The sequence below is a fragment of the Lepus europaeus genome, chromosome 21 (genome assembly GCF_033115175.1).
Source record: "Lepus europaeus isolate LE1 chromosome 21, mLepTim1.pri, whole genome shotgun sequence".
Taxonomy (NCBI): domain Eukaryota; kingdom Metazoa; phylum Chordata; class Mammalia; order Lagomorpha; family Leporidae; genus Lepus; species Lepus europaeus.
Window position 1 is genome coordinate 43,696,674 of NC_084847.1, and position 22,804 is coordinate 43,719,477.

Consider the following 22,804-nt stretch of genomic DNA (forward strand, 5'->3'; position numbering starts at 1 on the left):
CTGGGCTTCCACGTGGTGGGCTCCCTGTAGGTCCTCTGTGTCACATCCACTAGATCCGGAAGTGTTTCTTCTGGAGTTTTTTTCTTGAATCTTCTCCTGAGGCTACAGTAATTCCACTTTTATGAAACTTTATTTTCCCAGATTATCGGCTCACATCCTCACTATCTGCCATCTTGGCTCCACCCCAGGTGTATGTATTTTTAAGACTGTTGTGTCTTCTTGCTGCATTGGGTCTCTTGTCAATATATAATGTCCTTTGTATCTGTTTTATAGATATTGATGTAAAGTCTTTTGTCTGATATGAGTATAGCTATTACAGTTTGTGTTTCTACTTGTATGGTAAATCTTTTTCTCATTACTCAATTTCTTTCTTTGTGTAACTTTACCTGTGAAGTAAGTTTCTTGTGGGAATATGAAGTTGGGTCATACTTTTTAAAAAGTTACTTGACCAAACTTTTTCTTTTGACTGGAGCATTTAAATCATTAACATCCAAGCTAAATATTGATAGATAAAAAGTAAGTCCTGTCTGGCGCCGCAGCTCAATAGGGTAATCCTCTGCCTGCAGCGCCGGCACACTGGGTTCTAGTCCCAGTCGGGGCGCTGGATTCTGTCCCGTTTGGCCCTTTTCCAGGCCAGCTCTCTGCTGTGGCCCGGGAGTGCAGTGGAAGATGGTCCAGGTGCTTGGGCCCTTCACCCACATGGGAGACCTGGAGAGGCACCTGGTTCCTGGCTTCGGATCAGCGTGGTGCACCGGCAGCAGTGCGCTGGCCGCAGTGGCCACTGGGGGGTGAACTAATGGTAAAGGAAGACCTTTCTCTCTGTTTCTTTCTCTCACTGTCCACTCTGCCTGTCCAAAAAAATGTTTTAAAAAAATAAGTCCTGCCATTTTGTCAATTGATTAGTGATTGCTTTATTTCTCAATTTCTGCCTGTATTATTTTTATTATTTAGTATATTGGTAGTCTTATTTTATAAGGTTGGATCCTCTTTTTCTTATTTTGTATACCTACTAGTGAATTTAGTTCTCTTGTATGTTTTCATGATGGTTATTTCTAATGTAGGAGTCCATTTAGGATTTCTTGTAGTACTGCCCCAGTGGTGAATTTTCTCAGGGTTTTCTCCTCTGGGAAAAACTTTCTCTTTCACTTTCAAGGCATTGTTTCACTGGATATAATAGACTTGGTTGGAAATATTTTCTTTCATGTATTTGATTTTTTTTTCATCTTTTTCTCTTCTGGTCTCTGTGACATATACTGAGACATCTGCTGTGTGTCCAGTGGTTTTCATGTGTGTGTAACTTGAGACTTTTCTCTGCTTATGGATACTCTCCTTATCCTTAAGTTGACAATTTCATCATAATATATTTCTCAACAGTTTTTTTAAAGATTTATGTATGTATTTGTTTTTATTTTTTTAGTTAGTTATTTGACAGATAGAGTTAGACAGTGAGAGAGAGAGACAGAGAGAAAGTTTTCCTTCCATTGGTTCACCCCCCAAATGACCACCATGGATGGTGCTACGCCGATCCAAAGCCAGGAACCAGGTGCCTCCTCCTGGTCTCACATGTGGCTTCAGGGGCCTAAGCACCTGAGCCATCCTCCACTGCCTTCCCAGGCCACAGCAGAGAGCTGGACCTGAAGAGGAGAAACTGGGACTAGAACCTGGTGCCCATATGGGATACCAGCACCACAGGTGGAGGATTAACCAAGTGAGCCACGGCACCAGACCCTTATGTATGTATTTGAATGGCAGAGTTACAGAGAGGCAGAGGCAAAGGGAGGGGGGAGAGGGTGTGTTGCCTTCCATCTCGGTTCACTCTCCAAAAACAGCCAAGGCTAGGCCCTTCCAACCCAGAAGCCAGGAGCTTCCTCTGTGGATACAGGGGTCCATCTTCTAGTGCTTTCCCAGGCCATAGCAGAGAGCTGGATTGGAAGTGGAGCAGCCAGAACTCAAGCTGGCACCCATATGGGTGCCCCTTCTTTTCCTTTGGATATTACTGTAACATGAATATTTGCTCAATTAGTAGTTTTCTGGATAGGAAGTAGGGCCGCTGGGAATCAAACTTGCACCCATATGTGATTCCAGCATTGCAGGCAACAGCTTACTATGCCACAATGCCAGCCCCAAGTGATTTCTTCATTTGTGTTATTTTTCTTATTCACAGTGTGCATTCTTTTTCTCATTTATTTTAACTGTCAATGTGCTCTTGTATCTCATTGAGTTTCCTTAGGATCACTGTTTTGAATTGTTTTTCAGGTATTTCATAGATTCTCTTCAAATCATGATCTATTTCTGGAAACTATTGTGTGCTCCATTGGAGGTTTCAGGCTTCCTTGTCTATTCAGTATTTCCTCTGTCCTCATCTTGCTATCTGTGCATCTTATATAACACTTGATCTTTATGGAATAACTCTCATTGGAAAATAATTTTGTTTAGATTGAATGCAGGTGTAATTTGGTTGTTGTTTTGGCCTTGTTTCTAGTGAGCTCAGAAATGAAACCTCTGAATTATTTCTTATGTTGTTTTGAATATCAGAAGTGTCTATGAATGCCATAATTGTCTAGCCTGCAGAAGTTCATGGAGGTAGTAATATAACTTTGAAGTGTGTATGTGTTTCCAATGGTGAATTTTTTCAGATCATGGGGAGTTGATGTCAGTCACTTTGGGGTATGGGATGGAAGTAGCCATACTCCTGGTACTGTGGGTGGAGAGGAGGTTGTCCTTTTTTCCTTTTGGCAGGCCTGAGTGCTGCTGGGGCTTTTGGCACCAGTACTTGTTACCTCATTCTGTGTATGTCCCTATGACCATCCACAGTTTCTTTTGTATGGGCATTGTTGATGCTCATGTTTGTAGCGCAAAAATCCTAGTGCCAGTACTAGGGAATATGAAGGAGAAATTGCCAAATCCTCACAGAGTAAATAAAGTTCTATTGGTGATTGTGCTCTGAGAGGTAGGTGTCTGGAACATTAGAAGGCAAGTAGTAGGGTCTTTTCTGTCACATGACAGTTTCAGGTAACTAACTCTGGAGGATAGAGTACAAATTATCACAGTTCTGGACCTGAAGGGAAGCAAGGTTTGTTTATTTTACTAGGTCCCACAACATAGTGCTGAGTTTTCTGCATGGGCATCCATGAACCTGAACTATTAGAAGGCACAAAGGATCTTCCCCAAATTCCATAGGGAAGACACTTGTGTTCTGAGACTTTTAGAACCAAGAGTTTCAGTCCCAATCTTTCAGGATGCAGTACTGTTCTTCCCCGGGTCTCATCTTTCATGCACAGGTTATGCTGGATTATGAGCACTGGCAGGTATGGATCTAGAACACTTGAATGCAGGTGGTATTTTCTCCAGTTTTCACCAGATGAACACAGGTGACTCTGGAATATGGCTCAATGTAAGACTTTAAGACTCAATGTTACCCTACTCAAGTCTCAGAGTATGTACTAGCAGGTACAAGCCAGAATTAGCAGCATGAATTAGCAGATAGAACCTTTCCCAGGCCATGGGAGACAAGTACACTTGTCCCTGAGACTTACGGAACAGTCACAAACTCTGAGTTGCAAGATTCTTACCAGATTCCTTGAGGTTGGACTCATGTCAGTCTGGGACTATAACTAACACCACACAGTACCAGAACTACAGGAATCAGAGGGCTACTTATGTAGCTCCCACATTGTGGTTTCAAGTTATACTAGGTTTTGTGTCCTAGAAGATCCAGGCCCAGATTAGTGTCATGCTGTTAGGTCCTTCCCTAGGCATTATGGGGGATAACAGGTATTGCCGGAACTTAAGAAACCAAAAGTCCCAGTCAGAGTGCTACAGAATACCCAGGAGTTTTTATGTAGGTCTCACAAGAGATTATGAGTTATGTTGGAGATTGTGGACTGGCAGGTGCTGGCCTGAATTGGAGGATTTCACACTGGGACCTTCAGATCCCACCAGTACGTGTGAGTTTCTCCAGGAATTCTAGCACCAAAAGCCATAGCCCTAGAGCTGCAGGACACAGAAGGGACACCTGCATTTCCCACAGAGAATGCAAGAGTGATACTGCGTATTGTGCCCTAGTCACCCAGTCTGGTTCTTGTAGTGCAAACTGTCTTCAGGTTTATGTAAATCAAAATATCAAAATTGGGGGCCAGCACTGTGGCTTAGCAGGTAAAGCTGCTGCCTGCAGTGCTGGCATACCATATGGACACCAGTCCAAGTCCTGGCTGCTCCACACCCAATCCAGTTCTCTGCTGTGGCTCAGGAAAGCAGTAGAAGATGGCCAGAGTACTTTGGCCCATGAACCCATGTGGGGTACCTGGAAGAAGCTCCTGGCTCCTGGTGGCCATCTGGGAGTGAACCAGCAGATGGAAAACTAACTCTCTCTCTCTCTCTCTCTCTCTCTCTCTCTTTCTCTCTGCCTCTTTCTCTCTGTTTCTCTGCCTTTCAAATAAATAAATCAATCTTGAAAAATATCAAAATTGGTCAAAAGATGCTTGACATCTTCTTTCCATTAAAATGGGCATAGGGATGTGGAATGACTGATTCCAGCCATAATTTTTATTAAAATATGCGACATGTAAATCAAAATATTAAGAGCAGTTGAATATAAGATCCTGAGAATCTAAGGTTGTGCCTGTTGCTTGAATGTATTTCAGTAGTATGTGAAAGATGTAGTTAAGAAATAGCTTTAATTTGGTTCAGAAAATTTTGATATCCATGCATTTCTGAGATCTTTTTATGATTATGAAAACATTTTAGTGCTTATTTTTACTTATGTGATCTGCAGAGCACATGTGCATACTTTTAAGAAAAGAGAGAGAAAGAGAGAGCTCCTCCATCTGATGGTTCAGTGCCAAGATGCCTACAATAACTGGGCTGATAGAGGACAAGTCCAGGAGCCTGGAGTTCCCCACGGATATGGCAGACTACAAGTATGTGAGTCTTGTGTCAGGACCACAACCTTCCAGGGCTTGCAGTTAGTGTGAAGCTGAGTCAGAAACAGAGTAGCTGGGATATGAACCAGCACTGTGATATAGGACATAGACATTCATAGTAACAGTTAGCCACTGTGTCACATACTCACCCACACAAATTGTAAAGTACCTTACTTTGGAGAAAGACGTGAAGCTTGTTTTTCCATTTTTGCCTTTGCCTTCAAAACATAAACTCAATAAGTAGATTGAGAAATATTTGTGGGCTGGTGCTGTGGTGTAGTGGGTTAAGCCACCACTGCCTGCAGTGCTGGCATCACATATGGGTGCCAGTTCAAGACCGAGCTGCTCCACTTTCCTATCCAGCTCTCTGCTATGGCCTGGGAAAGCAGTAGAAGATGGTCCAAGTCCTTGGGTCCCTGCACCTGCGTGGGAGACCCAGAGTTTGTGCTTGGCTCCTGGCTTTATTTGGCACAGCTCTGGCTGTTGCAGCCAATTGGGAAGTGAACCTGTGGATGGAAGACCTCTCTCTCTCTGCCTCTCCTTCTCTCTCTATGTAAATCTGACTTTCAACTGAAAAAATTAATGTTTAAAATAAGAGAAGTATTTGGCATTGCAAGAAAACCAAGTGGAGTGCAGTATCTCCCAGTAGGGTTGATTCCTAGTAAAACCTGTAGGATTTGATTGGAATTCTAAGAGGTACCCATAAAACAATGCTGGACATGAAATATCCTGGCTTTCCTTGAGATTGAGATTTTGGTAGGTGATCTCAAATGTATAGTGGATTTCGAGTTTACAGAACTTGTATACCCTCAATCTTCTGCCAAACAGAAGCTCATGCCTTCCCTGTGGCATGATTACATCACAATAGGACTCCATTTTTTCTCAGCTCAATTCAGAAAAATAAAATCAGTTTTGGAGAAGCTAAATCCTTGATGTAAAAATGTACCTAAAGATGTAAACTTTATGTATCTCATATTATTGGCTGCAAAATATACAAAGAAAAAATGACAAAAGTAGGTGAGGAAAACAGTACACAAGCAGAATGGGAAATTTTTACATTCTGCTCAAGAGTGAATATAGTGTTCAGATAAAGTGTCAGTAAGGACACAGATGATTTGTATAGCAGACCATTTTAACTACATGTTCCATAGTTTGTAATAGTAAGAAAGGTGACTTTTAAGCACATACAGTACAATCATAAAAATTTAGCATTTCTGTGAATGAAACAAGACTGAAAGCAAGTTTGAAACCAGTGAAATCACACGGGGCTTTTTTTCTAATTAGGATGCATTTTATCACTATTACAAAAGGAAAATAATATTTCCACAAAAGAATACTTCAGCATAAATAGTAAGCAACAAAACACAACAGTGTTGACAACACAGTGGTGTTGGATTCTAATTAAGTGTTTTTGTATGGAAGAAGCACCCCAGAACTGCACTCTCCTAGGTATGAAATTGAAGTATCAGAAGATACAGCAGGGGTTGAAGTCAGAATAGCCCCAAAGGGAATGGGACAGACTCTATCCATGACAGGCAGCCTCTCTCAGTTCTTGCTCGTGGTTCTCATGGGAGTCTGATATGGTTTGTGGCTGTGTGCTAAAGGAAATAAAAGTTAAGGTATTAAAATAGTACTTACCTTGATTTCTCAAACTTGGCTCAAACCTGTTTCTAAATAATATTCAGGTGAAAGTGAAAATGTGAGGGCCAATCCTGGCTTAGGTCAACAGCCTGGGTTATCATCAATCCTAATTGGAAAAGGACACAACATATTTCATATGGAAAACTTAGCAGAGTGCCTTTAGACTTGCATTTTGTCTGTCTTATTTTAAAAGGCCTTCCAAATTTTGTGGACTAGGATAGGGCTAAATTTCCTCTTCCAGCATCTTGCCTTTTACTTAGAGAAGAATTTTAAGTACAGGCACAGACACTGTGCGCAGTGTGATAAGGTTTATCTGTGGAGTGAGATGAATACACAAGGATATGAGGGCTTTATTTAGGGAGAGTGGGCCAGGAATCGTAAAGAGGGACTTCCATACCCTGCTTTCCCATGGGTCCATGAGGGGACAGAGAGAGAAGGGAGAGAGAGCCCCCTCCATTTATAAGGTTTTTTATGAGCTTCGGAAAGAGGAGTGGTTACATAGTACTACCCCCAGATCCTAGGTAAGAGAAGGTACATCCTGGGGTGGGGTCATTTGGTTGACAGGTGTGTTGATAGTATTGCATGGGTGTGGGGGAGGTGTGGCCTCCAACTTATGAACTGTCCACCTGACTTTTCCCACATCACATACTGCAGGATTATTTAATGAATCACTAATTATTTTAATTAAAATACCGTTTTTGTTTTAGGAATGTCACACATTCAGTGCAGAAAGTATATAAAACATTTAAACAACAAGTAAAATATTCGATAATATATATAATTGCCAGATAACGATTGTTATTTTTGTTCTAGAGAATTCCAAACTTTATTTATATATACTAATCAGAATATTGTTTTATGCCAAGAATTCTCCCTGTTAGATAATTGAATTATGTTTTTAAGGAGAAACTTTTTGAGATGTAATTTGTATATCAAAATTCATCGATTTTAAGTGTATAATTCAATGACATTTTTGTAAATCTGTGGTTATACAGTTCTCATTACAGTCTATTTGAACTTTTTCATTCCCTATAAAGAAGACTTGTGTCCATTTGCAGTCATTCTCACTCCTTAACCTCTAAGTAACGTGAGATGCTAAATTTAATAGCATTTGAGTTCAGTAAGATGCATTCAGGTAACTGAGAAATTAAGACTTTTAGACACACTAAACTGAACACTTGATGAACACATACTCATAATGGAACACTTTGAAATGTATGAGATCTCAATATTATAAGTGAGGCACAGAAGCTTTTTTAAAGGTAATATTATGAACTTGAGGAACTAAGAATAAAATCTGCCCATTTAAAATGTATAATTATAAGCTAAATGAATATAGAGTTTGTCAGTGTGATTTTTCCAATAATGTCTTTAGATTATCTGGATTATGAAAACACGTACTTTTTTGTTAAAACAATTATATACTAGTGAAAACTATCATACTGATATTAATATATGGAAATTTTGAATATGAAATTTAGGGATAAATTACTACCCATGTTCTGTGTCTTCAATATTGTAAGCAGCAGACATTAATGTAATTTCGGATTAACACCATTTTGTTCCCTGGTTGATGGAGCTTAAACAGTGTATGCTGCTTTAAATTTCTACCTCTTGCAGATCCTTATTGGAGGGAGTTTTCCTTTTTATTATGATTTTTTAAATGTTTATTATTCCATTTCAAGTAGCTTGAAAAGTAGAGATGACTAATGCTTTAACCTCTTCTTGGGGAAAAAGAATAACTCTTGTTGTTGAATATTTTCAGATTATTGTGATTGCTTTAAAAGACCTCTGTAGCAATTTGGATTAGATGGACTTAATAATGTGCTTGTAGCATCAAAGACATGTATCAATAGGAACACTTACTCGTAAATCTTTTACCTTAACTTTTTTTTAACCTTTAACTTTTTTTTTACTTGTAAATCTTTAGGGCTTTGTTGTCACTTAGGGAGTTACTACTTGAGGTGGCATCTGAATAGTGGGGGTAGGGACCTGTGTCTGCATACAGTGAGGGAAGTTTTGTGATCTTTATTCCTACAATGCACAACAGGGTTCCATGGAGTACACTTGACTTGTCAAATTAGGAAAGGTTATAACCTGAATTTTTAAAAATCTATTTCTCATCTATGTGTCCCTCTGTACATGGCAGATGTTTATGCGGTGTGAGTTCTCATTACCTGTATGAACGAACTTGAAATTGAGGGGAAATTTTTTCTCTTAAATCTTAAAAGAAATGAAGTTTTGAAAAACATCCATTGAATGAAAATGATTGCATGCTGTCTTTAAGTAATTTAAAAGTGGTTTTTATTCATTGGCTAGTGTTTTTTTTTTTTTACAACTTGTGTCAGAACAGATGATCTTTGTTTTTCTCACACAGAAAAAACAGTTTGACACTGGTGGGTTGGTTTTATTAATTAAAACTGTTTTGCTATCAGGTGATTTCTGTAACAATGATATTTACATTTTTTAAATTTTATTTATTTTTATTTTTTATTTTGACAGTTAGAGTTGTAGACAGTGAGAGAGAGAGAGACAGAGAGAGACAGAGAGAAAGGTCTTCCATCCATTGGTTCACTCCCCAGATGGCCTCAATGGCCAAGCTGGGTCAATCTGAAGCTCGGAGCCAGGAGATTTTTTTCAGGTCTTCCACAGGAGTGCAGGGGATTTGGGCCATCACTCTTGCTTTCCCAGAATACAACGGAAAGCTGAATCCAAAATGTAGCAGCTGGGACTTGAACTGTCGCCCATATGGATGCTAGATGGTAGGCTGTAGCTTTATGCACCAAGCCCTATAGCAGGCCACCAGAGCTTATAAGTCCTCTGCCCAAGGAGCCAACCCTCATCTCTAACTTATGCCTCAGGGACTAAGATGGAATGGGAGAGTCCTCCAAGATGGCCTTGGGATTCCATGGCCCTGGCCTCCTCCCTAGGCCAACCTGCTGGCGAGGGGTGCATGGTAGCATGCAGACTGCCAGGGAGGGGTGCTGTCGGGGAACACATAGTCTGCCCAGTGTTCAGGGCTTCTAGCCAGCAAAGCCAGGAGACCTGCTCAGCAACTTGCTCTCTTGCATTTCCTCTTGGCACCTGCAGACACCAGACAGTTCCTGCAGGTACAAGTCCAGTGTCCGGTCCCCGCCTTGCCCCATCCTGCGGATGGGCTAGGAGAGGTGAGTTGAGCAGTGAGGGCAAGAAGTGAGCTGAGCAGGCTGTGGTGGAGTGCTGGCAGGAGGAGGGGGCACTGCAGCCTACCTCTTTCTTGCGTGAGTCACCGTGCCCTGATCCCCATCACTGACCAAGCATGAGGGCTGCCATGTCAGCACAGGACCCAAGGCTGCCTGAGGCCTTGTGCTGAGGGCTGGGAACAATGGTGGCATGGGTGCGCAGAGGCCAGAGCAGCATTCTTCCTTCATTTTTATTTTCTCAGTTGTTTTTATTTGCTGCCAAGGAAGGGAGAGGAGGCCAGGATAGGTTAAGGGCTCTGATGTGGAGGCATCCATGCCAGGGAAGGAGGGGCTGCTCTGCTCCTTGTCCTGCCACCACCAAATCTGTTATCCAGTGGACCTCAGGGTCAAGCTCACTTTGGATGGGTGGGTGGGGGTCAGTGCTCACCACAGACTGAGTGGGGACCTTCTTAACAGACCCTGCAGCTGTGTTTCAAGTCATCTCCTGGGCTCAGGTCTGGAAGCTGGAAAGGAGGTCTCCAATGTCTGACTGTTGTCCCATCCACCGCTGAGAGGGTGTTTGTGGGCCCTGGGAACAATGGGAAGTGGCCTTTCAGTGACACACAGATGTGGGCTGGGCCGTTCTGGGGACAGTGCAGCCCTGAACCCAGAATTCTCACATGTGTCCAGGGAGGTCTCACACTGTGACCGTCCTCCACTGTCGCCCTCCTTGCTCCACAATGCTTGTTCTCCCACTGGCCTTTAGACCCAGCAGCCTTGGCCGTGGTCCTGTCCATGGCCTCTAGGAAGAAGCATGTTTGGGTCACAGTAGTGTTCACACTGCCTATTTCTAAAACAGAAGCAAAAGTTAGAGAAATACACATCTGCTGTGTCTGCTGGGTTCTGGTGTTTTCTCTTCTGGTATATTTTATTTTTAAATAAAATTGCTGGGGCTGGCGTTTGTGGCACAGTGTGGGTTTAAGCCGCTGTTTGCATCTCTGGCACCTCCTATGTGAGGGCCAGTTCCGCTTCCTCTCCCGCTTACTGCTGAAGTGCCTGGGAAGCAATCGAAGAAGACCCTAAGTGTTTGGGCTCCTGCACCCATGGGAGAGCCCTGGATGCCTATGGGAGACCCAGCTGGAGTTCCAGGCTCTTGTTTTCAGCCTGGCCCAGGCTGTTGGGAGCATTTGGAGGGGTAAACAGAGAATGGAAGATTTCTCTCTCTCTGCCTTTCTCTGTCACTGTGCCTTAAGCATAAGTATATACTGTTAAAAAATACTGATCAACCCACTAACTAGATTTCACAGCCTACTGCTGGGACCTACAGGCCTAGGAAATGAATCTGCTGGATGGATAAACAAGTGTCTGTGTTGAGCATATGGATGAAAGGATAGATGGGTGTGTGTGAATGGGTGGATAGATGGAGGGATGGGTGAAAAGAAGGCTGGATGGGTGGATGATAGGGTGGGTGGATGGATGAATGGATGCATAGGTGTTAGTTGGATGGGTGATGAATACATATGTGGGTGGATGAATGTGTGGATGATTCTAGTGATGCCTGTTTGGTCATGAACCAGTTGGTCTCAGACCCCTTTCAGGCATCTCTGGAACTGGACAAAATTTCTCTCTCCAATGTTTGGTAAGAAGGGCTGCCACCCCCTCACTCTGCTCTCTGCTGGAAATCAGAGGCCTCCCAGGAAGCCCCAGGGCCCCTCCTCACCCTGCTGGTCTATCCATGGCACCTCCCACCAAGTGAAAGTGGCTTCCCCATCCCTCTCCCCTGGCAATGTCCTCCTTCTCCAGGGCTCTAAGTACTTACAAGACCTTTGGAGGGAACAGCTCCAGTCATGTTAGGCTTTGCATGCATCTAGCAGGTGGAGTAGATAGCAGTGTTTGCTTGTACTGAACTCTGTGCTGTTAACGTGTCTTCAGAGTCTCACCATGACCTCAGGGGTAAGCAGGCTATGCTCCCCTTGTGTAGACAGCACAGGCTTCTGGTTCTGGCCCTGGTGTCTTCACTTCTGGTCCAGCTCCCTGCTAATGCACCTCAGAAAGCAGTGGATGATGGCCCAAGTGTTTGAGCACCTGCCATCCAATGGAAGATCCAGTGGAATTCTAGGCTCATGGCTTCAGCCTGCCCAAGCCTCAGCTGCTGCAGGCAACTGGGGAGTAAAGCAGCCAATGGAAGATCTCTCTGTCTGTCCCCCCAACCCTCTCTGTTACTCTGCCTTAATAAACTAAATATATCTTTTTGAAAAAAACAGAAACCAGATGCTCAGATAGAGCAGGGGAGAGTGCCTGAAGTCACAGGTAGCACTTCTGGGACAAGAGTTTCTTCCAATTAGTTATCTGCTTTCCCCATTGCTGGCCTAGGCACAGAGCCTGATTGACAGCTTTGTCATCAGGCTGAGTGGCGAACAATTCTGAGAGTGTTTCCTCCTCTCTATGGGTCTCCGTTTTCTGCCCTATAATATGCAGACAATAAGACTGTAGTAGGTGCCAAATAAATGTGAAGTATGTGTTTGCTAATGGGAGTCCTGCTATTTATTACTTGGCTATAGATTTGGGTATTTATTTCTCAGATCTCTATCCCATTCCATTGTTATATGTGTTTGCTTTTTATGCCAGAAATATGCTGTTTGTTGGGTCTTAGTCCACCCGTACAAGGATGGACTGGGTCCGAGGAAAGGTAAGTGCGGCCGCTCGCCCGTTCCCCAGCCTCCCTGTCCCGGAGACAATCAGACGCAGCGGGGAGCCAAGTCTAGCAAGGACTCATTTACTTCCTGAGAAACAGAACCTTTTATAGCACAAAACTGCAGAGTCATTGGGGCAGGGCTAAGGACCAGCCAATCACTTTACACAGTCACCTTACGGGGGGATTTCTATAGGACTAGCCCTATGTCTATACACTTGTTACTAGTTTTGTTACCTCCCCGGATGTTGCGCAGCCAATTAGCTTTAGTGGTAAACAACTTTGGATTCCGCCCATCTTACTTCCTCTGGGCGCCATCTTACTTGGCTCCACGCGGCTTCGTTCCGCGCAGCTCGGGCGGGGGCACCCTGGAGCAGCTGCGCATGCGGAGCCCCCGGGCCGGGCCTGGCCTGGCCGCGCTCATGCCCCACAGATTCCCCCTTTTTGTTTTAGCACGCGATCCCTGTCTTAGGTTGCCCCCAGCCGTCCTTGCCCTTACCCGTCATTGGTAACCCAGGCAGCTTGGCCATGAGCCCTGTCTTAGGTTGGTGCAGGACGCTGGGTGCTTTACCCGTCTTGGGGTGTCGCGTGACTTGTAATTATGGGAGTGGGGTGAGCTTTCTCCACCGCCTGTCTTAGGTTGTTCCGGTGCATCCGGAATCTTACCCGTCATTGGCAATGTGGAGAGCACCGGGGGCGCTTCCCCAGTTCAGGGGATCGTAGCCCTCTGTGGCTAGCAGGCTCTGGTAATGAACCTCAACCTGTCTTACCCTTGTTGCCTCTATGCGCTGTTGTATAAACTGTATAAGCCTATTCATTATGCATGGGCCAATAGCAAGGATTAAAAGCAGGGCAAGAAGCAGTCCAAGAAGAGAGAAGAGGTAGGGAAAGAATCCATTAAGGCTCGTCCAAAAGAGGCTTTCTTGGAGTTCTCTTCGTCTTTTTCAGGTCCTCCTGAAGTGTTTTGATGATCTCGTTTGGGTCATCGAATCCCCCGTCACTGGGCTGGGCACTTCTTGTCAGGATCACAGTGCATCATCACCTGCCTCTGGATCTCCATCCATTTCTGGAAGAGGAAAGACAAGGGGATCTCCCTCAGGGGCAAACTGCTCCCTGGGTGGGTTGTTACTTGCCTTGGGCATAGGCCTGATATTTCTGGCCAGTATTTAAATTGGAGTTAACTCCCCTATGGGGAACACGCAGCCAAATCCTCTTCCCAACTGAATCAGCGGGTCAGGCCCTCTCCAGAGTCGGGTGAGAGGGTCTCTCCATCTAACAAGCATCTGAGGTTTAGGGGATAAATGTCCCCAATGTTTTTGGAACCTTGACTCCCTTGACCCTTTTGAAAAATTTAAAATATTGATGGTGAACAAGGCCTTATGTAACTGTAGATGGGGGGTAGCCACTCCCCCTTTTTGTTTTAATAACTGTTTTTTGAGGCATTGATGGTTTTTTTTCCACCATAGCCTGTTCCTGTGGGTTGTAAGGAATTTTAGTAGAGTGTTGAATCATTTTACGTCTTGGCAGCACTTTTAAACATTCCAATTGGTTATTATCTCTGTAAGATGAGAGATATATCTTTTGACATCTCCAGGGGCCCTTTTGGAGATACCAAAAGTTTAGAGAATTTAGAACTTTGATTTTTAGAAAGTTTGTTAAAGGTGCCAAGAGAACTTAGAGTATCTGGTTAGAATAGAATTTTTTAACATCCTGAAATGATAACCCTTTATTAGACAGGGTGATCTTAACACTTTTAGACCAAATCTAATCATAAAGGTATTTAGCAATGCTTTTCATCAATTTGAACTTAACAGAGACAGTAGAGTACACAATAGATTACCTTGACAGAACATGAATTTTATGTTGTTATTGAATAAACCAGAAATAAACACCTTGAACATAAGAGTTAGTACACAAAATCCTCACATAACTTAGAACTATTTAACAGAGCTAAAAAGGACCTAACTTTAGAAATGGCAGAGTAACCCATTAAGCAGACACTGTTAAAATAGACGTTACAGTTTTTGCAAAAACAGATTCCAAGATTTACGACTTAGACCATTTTCAGATATTTACTAACATTAGTGCACATTTTTTACTTCAACTTTAGGTCAATGTAATTTTGGCATTAGCACATAACTTAAAGAAAACTCTGTAAACAATTTTAAAGTTGTAAACCTTTTAAAACCTTTTATGACTTGCTCACACCTGAAACTTTATACCTGTAGTTACTTTTACATAGTCTTGAATTGTCATGTATGGACAATCTATGAGAATACATGCTAACTCTCTTATCGAATTTAAGATGTGAAAAGTACACAATACATAAGACACTGAGTTATTAATGAATACCACACCATTAACTCCTCCTGGACAGCAAACATGGACACTAGTACATGTTTACAACTTTGAAAAGACCTTCATCGTTAAGAGAAACAAGTTTAAAGCATAAAACTGAGCAAGTGAGCTACCAAGCAAACCGAAGGGCTTTTGCGTTAACTTAATTCTCTGAACCAATCTGTATTGGCTTACTTTAGTTAGCAACATAAAGGCTTGTATACACAGAATTTACTCATTTTCCTAAGGCCACTCTAGCTGGAAAGCAAGAACATGAATACAGCACAGGTCTGACATTATTCACAACATTTTAATACACTTTGTATAATTTGAATTGACCCAAACAGTTGTTACTTTAACAAATTTAGAGTCCCATCCTTTGAGAGTTCCAGGGATCCTACTGGAAGTCCCAAAGTTGTTAGACTCCATTTGAGAATTTAAACTGTTAGAGAGTTCAACCGCTCAGCCAAAACTAGTACGTATAACCTGAGTATTTTAACCAAGGCTGTGGGGTAGATCTGATCAGAGTTAGGTAATCACTCAAACATTAAAGACAGACAAATCCAATAAAACACGAAACCTTCAAGACACGTGCAAACTCTTAGACAAGTTAACTACAGCAGCACAGAAAAGAGCTGGTCATCAGCATGGGAGCCCATTGCTTAGGACAGGGAAACACATCTGAAACAAAGCTGCAGGGAATGAGAGACTTCCGTAGTGCTGGAGAAAAAGTCTTATTAACTGCAAATAAAGACTCATTAGGTTGGAAAGGGTTAATGGATTGAGGTTTTTGTTCTTTTAGGTAAGGCCAGTGGTAGTTAAAGGCATTTTTTCTTCTCCCTCCTAGTGAGGACAGCATTGAATTGTAAATGGAGAGGAAAAAAGCAGTCCAAGGACTAGTCTCCCTAGAGTATCTGGCTGTGGCCTGCAGGGGTGCAACAGGCTACACTGACTGGAAGAGAGTGCAGAGAAAGGCCATGGTCCCCCATTTACAGGGAAGACTGTGCACGCCGGGGCCTAGTAGGACTGGCTGTGAGGTTGAGTAGGCATGCTGTTTACAAGATGGCGGCGGGCGATTTAAGGGAGGGGAATAACCATAAAGGGGTGGCCACATGGGCGGAATTGGAGGCGCAGTGCGTTGAGGGGTTGCCGCCACACCTGAAAGTTCCACCTTAGTTTTAACTGCCTCTGGGGATTTATGAGCCTCCCTCAGGCCAGCGCAGGCCTTCAGATGATTAGCATTCATTTCTTCCCAAACAAGCATTTTAACAAACTGATCCCGAAGGTCCCCAGCCAGCAACTTACAACGGAGACTGTGTTCGACCCTAACTACAAAATTTGGCAATGACTCTCCCAACTTTTGTCGCACCCCCACGATGGGAGATTTAGTGGGCCCCTCATCCAGCTTGTACCAAGCATTAAGTCCTGCCTGCCTCACTTGTTCACGGTACTGAGCAGGTAGCACAGCTTGCTGGATCCCCGTAGAGAACCCTTCCCCCGTCCCAGTCCCAGCCAGCATAGCGTATGTAATAGGGATAGCTGGCTGGGCTACTCGGTTAGTTTCGGCCCTCACCCGGCAATCCTCCTTAAAGAAGGCGCACCACTTTATGAACTGGAAACTTGGGAGGACTGTCTTGGCCACATCCAACCAGCCCTCGGGGACACATGGGTGATAAGCTATATCTTGCAGCAGGGTTTGGGCCCAGGGGGTATTTGGCCCTTCTTCCACCACTGCCTTGAGAAGCTCCTTTAAGTCCTTCGCTTCCCAGAGATACCACTCCAGAGCTCTGTTACCACCTGGAGCTAAATTAACAGGGTAGGCCTGAGGCAGCAGGTTCCCTGGCCCAGAGTTCACTTCCCTATGCTGCTTTATGTCCACCGGATAAGCTTCCGCAAAGGTCGCCTCATTTCTCCTCTCCCCTCCTGGGCAATCATAAGTGTCCCGATCACAAAGCTCCCTCCGTGGCTCTACATAGGGGGAGGCCGCCTCTGCCCCGGGGAGGTATGGGGGTGGTCCCGGCCCTTCTAGGGTGGATGGGCTAGGCGGGACGATTTTTACTTTCGTTTTTACCTCAACAGTTCGTGCCTCCACAGGCTCTCTGCATTCCTGATCAAACTTAGCCCATTTTCTCTCCCCGCCATCTTCCTCTGAGGCTTTAGGCTCTCCCAAGTCCTGCACTTCCTCTTTCTCCCTCTCACCCTCTGAAGCTAGGGTTATAGCGTCTGGGTGGAAGGATGCTTTAAGGGCGGTATCAAAGTGTCTCTCCCTCTTAAGGGTGAGTTTTTCCACCCATGACCAAGTGTTCCAAGAAAAGAGATTGGCCATCTGAATCCAAAGGGCCAAGGTTATGACAGCTACCCAGACACTTTTTAACATATAGCGTAAGGCCTTTAAGGCCAGGTCCTTTTGGGACGAAACTGCATAAACCATACTAAGGTTTTCACTTACCCTGAGAGACCGCTTAGCCTCGGCCGAAAAGTAACTGTTCATGCCCCACGTTGGGCGCCAGATGTTGGGTCTTAGTCCACCCGTACAAGGATGGACTGGGTCCGAGGAAAGGTAAGTGCGGCCGCTCGCCCGTTCCCCAGCCTCCCTGTCCCGGAGACAATCAGACGCAGCGGGGAGCCAAGTCTAGCAAGGACTCATTTACTTCCTGAGAAACAGAACCTTTTATAGCACAAAACTGCAGAGTCATTGGGGCAGGGCTAAGGACCAGCCAATCACTTTACACAGTCACCTTACGGGGGGATTTCTATAGGACTAGCCCTATGTCTATACACTTGTTACTAGTTTTGTTACCTCCCCGGATGTTGCGCAGCCAATTAGCTTTAGTGGTAAACAACTTTGGATTCCGCCCATCTTACTTCCTCTGGGCGCCATCTTACTTGGCTCCACGCGGCTTCGTTCCGCGCAGCTCGGGCGGGGGCACCCTGGAGCAGCTGCGCATGCGGAGCCCCCGGGCCGGGCCTGGCCTGGCCGCGCTCATGCCCCACAGCTGTTTTCATTATGATAGTTATGTGCATTTTTGAGTTAACATTTTGAATTTACATTCTTTTTTTTTTATTTTTTGACAGGCAGAGTGGACAGTGAGAGAGAGAGAGACAGAGAGAAAGGTCTTCCTTTTGCAGTTGGTTCACCCTCCAATGGCCGCCACGGCCAGCGTGCTGCGACCGGTGCACTGCGCTGATCCGAAGGCAGGAGCCAGGGACTTATCCTGGTCTCCCATGGGGTGCAGGGCCCAAGCACTTGGGCCATCCCCCACTGCACTCCCGGGCTATAGCAGAGAGCTGGCCTGGAAGGGGGGCAACCAGGACAGAATCCGGCACCCCTGACCGGGACTAGAACCCAGTGTGCCAGTGCCGCTAGGCGGAGGATTAGCCTGTTGAGCCACCATGCAGGCTAAATTTACATTCTAATCAAAGGCTTAATACTCTACTAAATAATGAGTACATGTAATAAAAAACATAGTTCAGCAGAACCATATGCAAGTGTTTGTGTGTGTTTTTTGAAGTTACTCATTAGAAAATTAGGGATGCAGCCAGAGGTTTTCTTTTTCCTCAAGATTGCTTTGTCTGTTAAGGGTCCTATGTGTTTACATATGAATTTTAGGAAATGCTTCTTCTAATTATGTAAAGAATTCTATTGTTATTTTGATAGAGATGGGATTTAATGTGTATGTCAACTCTAGGTGGTGTTAACCTTTTAATAAGATAAACTCTCCAATTCTTGAACATGGGAGACATATCTCTTTTTTCTTTGAGTTTTCATCAGCATTTTGAAATTTTCCCTGTAGAGGTTATTCATAACTTTAGTTAAATTGATTACTAAACATTTTGTTTTGTAGCAGCTATTATGGATGATACTACTTCTATGATTTCTTTATCAACAAGTTTGTTATTGGCATATAAAATGCTACTACTTTTTGTATCTTGAATTTGTGTCATGTAACTTTATTGTATTTTTTTCCATTTATTAAACTTTTATTTAATGAATATAAACTTCCAAAGCACAGCCTATGGGTTACAATGGCTTTCCTCCTCCCACAACTTCCCTCCTGCCAGTAACCCTCCCCTTTCCCGCTCCCTCTCCTCTTCCATTCACATCAAGACTCATTTTCAATTCTCTCCATATAAAGTCTTACATTCTCGGTAGAGTTTGTAGGTCTTTCTGTAGACAGCAACATATCATCTGCAAACAGGGAAATTTTGAGTTATTTCTTTGCTACTTATACAGTCTTTTAACTTTTTTTATTTTTTCCTAATTTCTCTGGCTAAGATTTCCACTACATTTATAAGAGCAATGAGAGTATATATTCTTCTTTTGTGCTAGATAGTTAAAAAAAATCTGTAATGTTTTCCAATTTAGCATGATATCTATTGTGGTATGTCAGTACTTGTTTAGCATTTATTATATTGATCTATGATCCTCTCATACTTAATTTCTTTGAGATTTTGATAATGAATGGGGTAGAATACTATCTGATGATTTTTCTGCATCCTTTGAAATGATTATAAGAGATTTTAATCTTTCATTCTTTTATTGTGATGCATTACACTTACTGAATTTTATATGTTGAATAATCCTTGCATTCCTTGCAAAAATTTTCCATGATCATGGTGGATGAGAATTTAATATTCTATTATACTCTATTGGCTAATATCTTGTTTAAATTTCTGCACATTTGTTTATAGTTTCCTTTTTGGTTGTTGTTTCCCTATTTGGTTTTGGTATTACGGTAACATTACCTCTTCAGATGGATTTAGGGTGATTCTTGCTTTTTGGAAAAGTTTGAGAAGATGATTCACTAAAATATTAGTGGAATTCAGCAGCAAAACCATCTAGTCCTAGGTTTTTATTCATTGGGAAATTTCATTTACTGATTCAATTTTATTACTAGTCATTGGTGCACTCCAGTATTCCATTTGTTCATGGTACAATTTTGATATATGTGTCAATAAATGTATTTATTTATCTTTGGTTTTCCATGTTCTATAGTTATTTATGTTATAGTTGCTAATAATCCTTTGTTTTTCTGTGGTATCAGTTTTGCAAGATTCCTTTGTATCTCTGATACTATTTTTTGCATTTTTCTTTTTTTTTCAGAGAAGGGGATTACTTTAGCACAGTCTGTGGGTCTATGGGAAAACCGAACAGAAAGACAGAGCGCTCCTTGTGTCTCTTCCTCCTCTGTGCCAGCATCGGGCAGTGGGGTGGTCCCCAGGGCACACAGGTCACCCTGGCACTGGGTGTTCTGTGGGCCCAGACAGAAACCATGTGTGGCCACTCTGTGGCATCACACGCTGCAGTCGCCCTCGGCCCTCGGTCCACTGACCTGCCCCCTTGGCCTCAGAGTCACTGCCTTTCAGGGATGCCAGGCAGCCAGGAGCCCCTGGAGCCATAGGCATTCATGGGGCTGTGCTGTTAACACTCAGGGAGGCCAGGAGACCCCCAGAGAGACTGGGCACCAGCAGCCCACTCCCAGCTGGGGTCTCCAGGGCAGAACAGGTCACCAGGAGAGGGCCAGGGGAGCCTCACCTGCTCTGGGTTTCCAGGGCCACCCTGGATCAGGCCCTCCCACTGTGGTGGCCATAGGAGCAGCTGGCCACTGGTCAGCCATGAGTGGGCAGTGGTCTCGGGCTTCCCTGTGCTGTTTCTCCCTCGCCCCAGGCTCTCCTGTGCTCGACCACCCCATTGAGGGCCCAGGGGTTCCTGGAGGTGCCGCCAGTACTTGCGCCCTCTGTCCCCCAGGCAGGCACAGAGGCGGCCCCCGGCTAGAAAGAAGCTCCAAGTGTCCTGGGCAGGTGTTGCTGGGGAGGGTAAAGACCACGGGGCAGGAGAGACCATGTCCGAGGAGAGGAAGGCATGGCCATGGGACAGAGGCAGGCATGGCCATGGAGGGAAGGGCTTCCAGCTTGGAGCCGAGCTGGTGCAGGGTGGGGGCTAGGGTTAAGGGGTCACGAGGGGCTTCAAGCCCAGCTGGGAGACCCAAGGCCGGGTAGGGGTCAGTAGTCCAGGGAAAGTAAGGCAAGAGACAGTGGCGGACCAGGAGGCCCAGAGGATCCTGGGTAGGACCCTTGGGCCATGGGCATGAAGAATTCCTGAGAGGCCACTCAGGGGGCAGGACCGGGGGCTCCATCAGCCCAGGATGTGGGAGTGGCAGCCACCACCTCCACCTCCCACTGGGCCCGAGCCAGCAGCAGGAGGAGCCACAGGTCAGGGCAGTGCCAGGCCTAGGTCACGGTCAAGGGTGCCCGTGGGGACACCAGGGGCTGGGGTCACCGCAGGGGCCTCTGTGGCCTTGAGAGCCTGCTGACATGTGCCAGCCTCCGTGCACAAGGGAAAGGGCTTCGAACCCTACATTTGTTTCCCAGAAAACAAGACACAGTGCAACAGGCCCAGAGGAAGCCAAGAACATTCCTCAGTCCCCCAACGGCCAGGTCTCTGCTCCCCCGCTGTGGCTGAGTTCCTGGGCCTTTCAGGAGGGGTTGGCTGGGCCCAGCCAGGCACGTCCTCAGCCCTTGTTGCCCCGCCTCTGTCTCTGCCAAGGCCACTGATTTCACAGCTTCCTCAGGGTCCATCCAGACCTGTAAACCCTCACCCCGTCCAGGCCCCATGGGAGCAGTCCCAAGGCCTCAGGGCCGCAGTCATTCCCCTGCCTGCTGCCCTTGCTGTCCCTGGGCCCTGACCAAGAGGAGCCAGGGTGGGGGCTGCACTCATCTCTGATTTCCTCCAGCAGGGCGCAGGGTGAGGCCACGCCCAGCCAGCTGTCTGCTCTCCTGGTTTGAGACCAAGGGCCTCTGGGCAGCCGAGTATCTGCACCACATGTGGCCAGGTGATGGGTGCCCCCTCCAGGGAGGGCCTGGGAAGAGTGAGGCCTATAGCAGAGGCTGCTGCTCCCCCCTCAACACACCCCAGCCTTAGCTACACAGAGTCAGCCCTGGACCCTGGCCACCAACCTGGCCGCAGCACAAGCCACAAGCCACCGTGCCATGACTGACATGACTTCCCACCTCTACCTCGACTTCCAGCGTCCAGAAAGAGCTCCCTAAAGCAGGTGTCGGATGCCACTGGCACCCAACTAGCAGCTCTCAACAGCCACCCCCACCCCGACTCGCAGCTCTTGGCAGCCACCCCCTCACCTGGTCACCAGACCCCAGGAACGGCCCTCCCAGCCTAGCTCCTCCGTACCCACCTCAGTCTGCTGGGAGTCATGTCCCCCCACCCCCTCTCCCTTCCCAGCCTCCCCCTCAGTGCTTGGCGTCTGACCCGCGAATGCAGGGGCTGTGATGGCCTTGGTGGCTGACCCCAGGGGGCTCCAGCAAAGGATGGACGAATGATCAAATGAAGAAGTGAAGGGACCCTCACTCAGCCGCTTCCTCCCTGTCCTGCTAGGATGCCCTCGCCTGGGTCTTGTCCTCTCTCTCCCACCGGCAGGCCCCATTTATGGGTTGGATGAGGCTCAGAGAAGGTGTCAGAGTGGGTGAGGAAGGCAGGGGCGCAGCCTGGCACCGAGCAGGCCCAGACCCCACCCCCATGCTGCAGGGTTCATCTCCACCAGACCCACAGTCCCAGACACCCCATGCCTGCATTCTTCTTTTCTTATCTTGGTCATTCCAGCCACAAGTTTGTTGTGTTTCTTGATATTTTCAAGAAAACAATTCTTCATTTCACTGGACATTTGTATTTTTTAGACTCTATTTCATTTGTTATTTTTCTATCATGGATATTTCTATTCTTTTACTAATTTTTGTTTTGTTCTTACTTTTCATGGTATTTGAGATGCTTTGTTAGGTTGTTTATTTGAAAATTTTGCTTTAAAAAATCTAGTTGCTTCTTACTATACATTTGTTATTATTGCTTTTGCTGTGTTCCCAAGATTTGAGATTTTGTGTCTCCAATATTGTTTGTTTGTTTCAAGATAGTTTTAGACTTGACTTCTGATTTCTTCAATGATCTGTTGTTCATTTCACAGAGTGTTGTTTACGGGCCATGTTTTTGTGTAATTATCCAAACAGAAGAATCTTATTCCTTTGTGGTCAGACATGAATCA